Source organism: Theobroma cacao, chromosome 7 (genome assembly GCF_053813885.1).
Source record: "Theobroma cacao isolate CCN51 chromosome 7, ASM5381388v1, whole genome shotgun sequence".
Taxonomy (NCBI): domain Eukaryota; kingdom Viridiplantae; phylum Streptophyta; class Magnoliopsida; order Malvales; family Malvaceae; genus Theobroma; species Theobroma cacao.
The window spans coordinates 6,367,711-6,375,684 of record NC_142645.1 but is presented as its reverse complement, the minus strand read 5'-3'; the positions used below and the strand labels follow the sequence as shown (position 1 = coordinate 6,375,684).

The 7,974-nt window shown below is 31.6% G+C and overlaps 1 protein-coding gene across 1 annotated transcript in view; it reads right to left on the bottom strand.

Annotated features, from left to right (window-relative positions):
- Positions 1-4,072: 4,072 nt before the first annotated feature.
- LOC108662734 (putative disease resistance protein At1g50180) overlaps positions 4,073-7,974 on the bottom strand; it is a 48,258-nt gene continuing 44,356 nt past the window's right edge. The window contains exon 6 of the mRNA XM_088808642.1: positions 4,073-4,274. The gene's annotated coding sequence lies outside the window, so the exon portion shown is untranslated. The remainder of the gene's footprint in view (positions 4,275-7,974) is intronic.

Below are 7,974 nucleotides of genomic sequence, written 5' to 3'. Positions count from 1 at the left end.
TGTTTGGACCACTTTAGCTTTTATTACACTAGAAAAATATAAGTTGTAACATAAAAAAGAAAAAAGTGAATATTTAATTTAAAATGAGAAAGAGTACAAAAGTGCATAACGTGTGAAAAGTGGGGATTGGGCCACAGAGAGAGAGAGAGAGCATTCATAAATGGAGGAAAGTTGGAAGAAAGAGGAGTAAAAAATCCAAAATAAGAGTCATTGCATAGAGGCTCGGAGAAACCATCACCACTCTTACTTTATTGGAAAACAACCACTTGGAAAATGAGTGTAAGAAACATATATTACTCAAGAAAGACTTTGAAAATGAGTGGAAGACTGACCCCAACTCATATTTATGATAATTTTAACAGAACAATGAGGATTTGGTAGAGCCAAAATACAGCTAATTATATGTAACTATAACTGCTAATTATATGTAACTCCAAATATTGATTTCAAGCATTGGAAATAAAAACTGAAAAATACAGCATATTGAATATAAATGTAGCAAACCCGACTTTACAATAAAAAATGAAAATATTACAACTTTGAAAAGAATAGCAAACCAATCATGTCAACAACAATCCACACAATAGAAGATAGTACAAGACAATTTCACATCTCCAACTTTACAATATCTGACACCGAATATTTAGACATTTATTCCGTAGTGTTGAAACAACTACATTTGGTCCCCTCATGAAGAGCATAGGAAGAAATGCCAATGGCTTCTTTTTCTGAAAAGGAAATTTAATTATGTCATGGTAAGTAATTATGTTATGGAGAATCTCTCTCAGGAAATATAATATTTTGAAACAATTTTCACCTATCTCTATCTTTTAAGCATCGCAATTCGTGCAAATAACCTCTTGTATCTGCATGTGAAGCTACTTCTTCGTTGTGAGAAGTAAGCAATATCTAGCCACTTGTCTCCCTCGTTGGAAGCGCAACTTCAGATTATCCCAAGCACCAATGCTCCAAATATCATCAATTATCACCAAACATTTTTTATCCTTGAAGAAATTAAACAACTTCTCTGCTAACTCTTCATCCCTCTTTTTCCTATCCGCTTTACCCATAATGGTAAAGCTAGATAGAATTCCTTCCCATACATTTCTTCTTTGGCATTGCTGAGAGACATATACCCAAGCCAAGTGTTTAAAATGATTTCTAAACTGTCTATGATGTAAATCTTTTTAGTCAGAGTGGCCTTCCCCAGATCATCCGTTCCACATATTGACACTACCCGGCTATGACTTTCCTCATCAATAAGAAGTGAGACCATTCTCTTAATATCACCATCCAATCCAACAATATTATATTCAACAATATGAGGGTAAGACCGCTTTAACTCATGCCTTTCGTAAGAAGAACTTGGCCCTTCTCCATTCCTTAACTCTTTCGTGCCATATGTCTGCAATTGTCGTGTCAACTCAGTGATCCTTGCTATGATTTTCTCTATCTTCGACCTGGTTTTGTGGAGCATCCATCCCTCCTTCAAGATGCAAGCAGATCGTTTGACGACATTTGTATTCAATTGGTTAGTGTGAACAATAGGCTCCACTTTCAGCCAAAATTAAGGTAGCTTTGTTGGTGCCAATGGACAATTTGGGCCTATAGTTGATTGCTTTGTCTTTATTAATTTCTATATACGCTATTAGGCATGATTAAGTTTTGGAGAATTATATTAAATGAGAAAATATTAAATAATTCGAAATATATTCGTTTGTGTCAAATTTTTAAATTTGGAGATTATATTATTTATACATAGTTTCATCATTTTTATTTTTTCCATTTTCAAATTTAAACAATTTAGCACATTTTAAATAAAATAATATATAAACTTTTCGATTTTAAATATAATGTCTATCTTATTATTTCAAAATATTTTAAAAGAATATTCACTCCCACAAAATTGAAAACATTTTTCCAAAGTCGTCCTTAACTGAAATATGAAATATGAACTTGACAACTTTTAGTTTTTATTAGGCTTAAAAAATATAAGTTGTAAAATAAAAAATAAAAAAGTGAATATTTAATATAAAATGAGAAAAATATTAGGGAATAGAGGGAAGGAAAAAGGAGAGAGTAAGAAACTGTCAAGTGTGAAAACATTAATTTTCGAATTTAAAATAGAGATAGTGGAAGACTATGAAACCATCACCAGTCTTATTTAACTGAAAAAGAAAGACTTGGAAAATGAGTGAAAAAAAGAAATATTATTTAAAATAAAAAAACAAAATAAGAGTCATTGCATGGAGATTCGGAGATGGTGGCAGACACAGAAACCATCACCGTTCTTATTTTATTGAAAAAGAAAGACTTGGAAAATGAGTGGAAGTCCCAGTTCATGGTAGTTTTATAAATATAATTTTATATCTAAAATTAAGGTAAAATATTCTAATATTTTTAAGTTTTAATCATAATTTCATGTAAATTTATTAATTTTCAAAATTTACAATTCGTCTTAAAATAATATCTTTTGTTGGACACACAAATACAATCATTAATTAATCGTTAATATTTTTATTAGTTTAATGACGTAATAATATTTTAAGATAATTTTACTTTTCATTAATTTTAAAAATTATCACTATATAAATTATAATTTTTATTTTTAAAGTTTTTTCTCTCTTTTACAAAAAAAAAAATCTCTCGACTCGGTCATCCTGCGACCGGTGGCACTCCCTAAAGGAGCCTAATCTGGTGCTCCCCTCCCCTAAGGAGCACCAAATTTGGTTGGTGCTCCCCAAGGGAGGGGAGCACCAAGGAGCATGATCTGACCGAATATGGTGCTCCTTGACCAGATCCGACATTGGAGTTGCCGATCACAAGGTAGTCGACCGATGAGAGGGACGGTATAGAGATTTTTTTTGGAAAAGAGTGGAGATAGAAGAGTATTTTAGATATTTTATATTTGTCCATTAATGCCGTTTATATGTTTGGGACAGACTATTTATTTTGAAAACTGATAGACCCACATAAAATTATAACTAAAACTTAAAGGTATTATGATATTTTACCTTTAAAATTATGGGTTAAATTATGAAATTAGTCCTTATACTTTATCAAAGTAGTGAATTTAATCCATGTACAATAATTTAAAAAAAAAAAGTCTCTATACTTTCTAAAATTAACAATGTTAGTCCAATTGTTAATAGTATTAAAATTTTTCTATTATTTATGTTGATAAGACATTTTTTATTAACTGACATTGAATATGATGATGTGTTAATGATAATTTGACATTTTTTATTTGTTTCACAATATTGCTTTCACTGCTTTAAATTATAAAGAACATAAATTCTAGTCTTCTCTATCTCACAACATTTTTCCCCCAAATCCCAAAAATCTATTTGCATTTTAAACATGTTTTTTTCCAATCCTGTTTAAACCATTAGTTTACATTAGATAACTTCAAGTCAGTACTTATAAATTCCATGTCAGAGCTTGATCATGTCATATCAACATTATTATTACATCGTTCGTGAAATGTCACTTTATCATTGTAATGTCATTCGATTCATTATCACATTAGTAAGAAAATGTCATGTCAATACAGTCAAACATCATATCAACATAGATAACAAAAAACTTTTAACACATTGGACTAATATTGTAAATTTTAGAAAATATAGGGACTCAATTATTCCATAGTATACAATGGACTGATCGTTTTCTATACACAATGAAAATCCTGTAATTGCTCAGGCAACCAAGGCAAGCATAAACTACATAGGCTCCAGTAGTAGTAAGAAAGTGTAACTCGCCGCCCACCAAAGAGAGGATGAATTATTAATGCATAACTTTTGGCCCTATGTCTCCATTACCAGAACAAGAAAATAATTGCAAATTAATTAATAGAAAGAATCATATGCTTTTCTTAGTCTATGAATTGAAGCAACTATATTTCCATAAATCATTCCATATATATTTGGTTTTAATCCAAATATTGCGTGTCAAAAAGTTCATGTTCTAACCATTGTAACTATGACTGCTAATTAAATGTAACTCGAAATATTATTTAATTTCAAGCATTGAAAATAAAAACTGAAAATACAGCTGTAGAATATAAATGTAGCAAACCCAAACTTACAATAAAAACAGAAAATATTACAACTTTGAAAATAAAAAACTGAAAATAATAGCAAACCAATCATGTCAACAGCAATGCAAGATGGTACAAGACAATTTCACATCAGACAATTATTCCATAGTGTTGGAACAAGTATCTTCGGTCCCCTCATGTAGGGCAGAAGAAGAAATGCCAATGGCTTCTTTTCCTGAAAAAGAAAAGTTAAATATGTCATGGTAAGTGGTTCAAATTATGTGAAACATCCTAATGGAACTTGATTTGATTATTAATATAGCATGTTAGAATTCAGATAAAAGCCAGCTCTGCAAGCAAAATAAAGCAAATGAATAAGAAACAAATGCGGGGGAAAAAGAAATATATATTTATGCTCAAGGCCTAAGGCATCAATATTTAGGATAACATAAAGACTTGATTTACTTTAATCTCTATTGCCTCTTAATTATATTGTATTACATAAACTTGAAAAGCTAGCCCTGAACAAGACTCAAATTTAGCTTCCAACACTCAATTTTTAAATCAAAAGATTATCAAATAAAAGCAAAATGTAAATGCCGCAGCTGTCACTCATGTTTGAGACAGCTTGATGGAAATAGTTTCCATCTTGCCTTACCTTGTTGATGCATCCGAATCCAACTAACCACAATCCCATTTTTCTCCTGAAATATGTCAATCTCACAGTTTCAGACTTCCAAATTGAGTGAGATGGTTTGTAAACCATTAATCAATTAGACTGAGAAAAGACATTGAGCAAAGTTGAGACGGCTTTGAAGCAGTTATCAAATGAAGAGTCTAGAAGCTCCAGTGATGGAAAACAGGTTTGTCAATTTGACGAAAGTGGGCATAATGAGAAAGAAAGCCAAAAAAATCAAGGGAATCAAATGTAAACCTAAAAATAAAGGAGATAGATCATCTCATCGACTGAAAAATGCTTTGGAAAAAGCTAAAAGAAAGAAAAGATGTCAAATTGATAAATTAGTAAAGACTCCACTAGTTCAAGAGGAAGGGTAATAATTTCTTGATATCGTTTTATATTATGTTTTGATTTAATTTTATAATTATAATTTCCTTCTAATCTATATAATCATGTATCTATTCTAATAATTTCATAGGATTCAAGTCAAATTGCTCATACTTTGTACCATAGTGCTACTAATGGATTCAATCAATGTACTCAACCATTTCAGTTTGTCCAGGTAATTAAAATATTATAATAGTAAAATTAAATTTTATATTTTATGTATCACTTACATATTTGAATATTTAACAGCAAACTCATGTTGACATCCATCAATCTACTATCACAAGCATGGTGGATTTACTACAAGTAATTCCTTTTATATTTAATAAACAATTTTATTTTTTCTATTTTTGTTTATAATACTTAATTAATTTTTTATTTGTATATGTATAGGCTCAAATACCACAAGTTTCTATTTTACAAAGATAAACTTTGGAAGGAGACGAGAAAGATAGATGAAAGATATGACTTCCCCAACATGTTTTAAATATTATTGTAATTTACTTGCGAAAGATAAAAGTGATTTATTTTGCTTTTCAGATAAAACTTTGGTTTTTCATATTTGTTAAGTTCTATATAGTTTGAATTATGCCAAACATTGTTTTATTTGATATCAAGAATAAATTTGGAGTCTTCTACCTCTATTGGGTTGGAAAGTTGGGATGCCGAACTCACTGTTCTTTCTAGTGTTTTCATCTAGATCCAGATGATAATACATGATAAAAAAAAGTGTTTGCTTTTGTTTTTTTCTTATTTGCTAATTGAGGTGAGTCTTCTGTCAACATTTTTTGGGGGCTACATGAAATGGGGTTTTTTTGGGATGGTTGGCTTTTAGCTGCAGAACTTGATGATCTCTGAGCATGTCCTTGCAAGTTAATAATGAAAAAAAAACTATATAAAAAATCAAAAACTAAAAAAGCTACTTGATTAACAGGGATTGAAAGAGTTCATTGAACATCACATAAAATTTGAAAGGTAAGGGCACTCCATTCTTTTTTTTTTAAAAGCAAAGAGAGATTTCATTAATAATCAGGAGCAAAGACTTCCCCTTTACAAGAGCCATGGCGGACAGCCATAGCTAAACATCAAGAATATTGGTAAGTATGCCCTTGTTCCTTAAAGGTATACTCTCCCAATACTCCTGTACAAAAGAAGGTCCCTGTCATCACAAACACAAACTATCTTTGTCGAGCTTACAAAAAGAAACAGCAAAAAACCTGACCTTCCAACCAACATTCAGAACAAAAAAGACAGAAACATGAGACAGACTCAAGAAAAAACAGACAGACAAATTGATGCAGCGCAGAAACGGTCAGCAAAAGCTTCCTCCCCTCTTTCCAGAGATACCATCAGCAGAATCGAAACCCAAAATCTCCATCGTCAAGTTCCCACTAACATATCCTTCTGGAAATAGAACTCTCAGAATTACCTTCATGGTAAAGCAGTGATGAGGTAACACCGAGATCAGCTAGGAATCCAAATCTTCCATCATAAACAACAACTAAAAGACATCCCAAAACATTATTTGCAAGCACAAAATTGAATAAAACACCATGTAATGAATCAATAAATATAAAATTGAAATCTAAAGAATTAATAAAACAACTTACAAAAAGTACTCGGCAAAGGTGAAGCGAAGTAAAAGAGGAGTAGGCAGCCAAAACAAGTAAAAGTGAAGTCGGCAGCAAACAAGAAAACAACCTACCATGAGAATTTTTTTTTTATTTTTAAAGTAACGTTAACAGCCGGCTTTAAAATTTTTGGCACTACCGTTTTAACATCCCATTAAAAGATAGGACATATGGCAAAAATTTCGAGAGGAGGCACGGATGGGGGCACAAGAGGGGGGCAGAGGATTTCTATCCAGTGGTTTTCTTGTTTCATAAAAGCATGATTGAGGCTCGAAGGATCAAATTACATGACAGCGAAAAATAACGTTAAATAAAAGGAGGAGAAAGACAAAACAAAAGACTTTTTTTTTTTTTAACAATAACAAATTATGTCGTGAAGTGTGAATAGATTAATTTTCATAGGTAGGAGGGAAGACTAAGAAACTGCAGTTGTTATTTAATTACAAAGGGACAGCTTGGAAAATGAGTGGAAAGCGTTCTTTTTAGACCAGGCTAAACACTCGAATTACAATAAACATATATGAAAATCACCATCTGATGTAGACCCCTTCACCAACTTGCTTTCAAAATTACTAGCCACGGCTTTTGCTCTTTTTCTTTTCTTTCTTGGAGGATTTTTTGCACAAAACATCTTCAGTCTCCTGTAAGTGTTTCCATCTTTTATGTTTCTTAACATCTGAGATGAGATGATGGGATACTCTTCCTCTTCAACCTCACAGGACTCATCAATCAAAGTTTCATCTAAAAGACCTTGGATGTGATCAGTAACAACTTGGATGGAGTCCCATCATAATCTTGTGAGGGGCCCGAGATCTGCCCTTTTGTGTTTGGGCTTGGAGGCATCCATACCATCAATTACAGGCTTGGAACTGTCATCTAAAGCATCTGCAGGCCGCAGAATGGCATTAAAAACTTCGAATGCATCAATGCTCTCTCGCATGATGCAGAAGGCAAAAGAATCATGGCGAACAGGAAAAATTATCTTTTTTTTTTATTTTTTTTAAAAAGCAATTGTTAAACTATGAAAAATAAGGTGGTAAGCGAATATTTATGAACAATTATGCATTAATCACTAAATCAAATGCAATTCTGATTATGATTGAGTATAAACTTTATAACTGCTAATAATTATATAAGTTACATAATAATCAAAAAATTGTAAAATAATACAAAGATTTCAAATTCGACCCATGCTATTGGCCCTATCAATTGAAGGTGTTAAGTCAGTCCTAACTCTC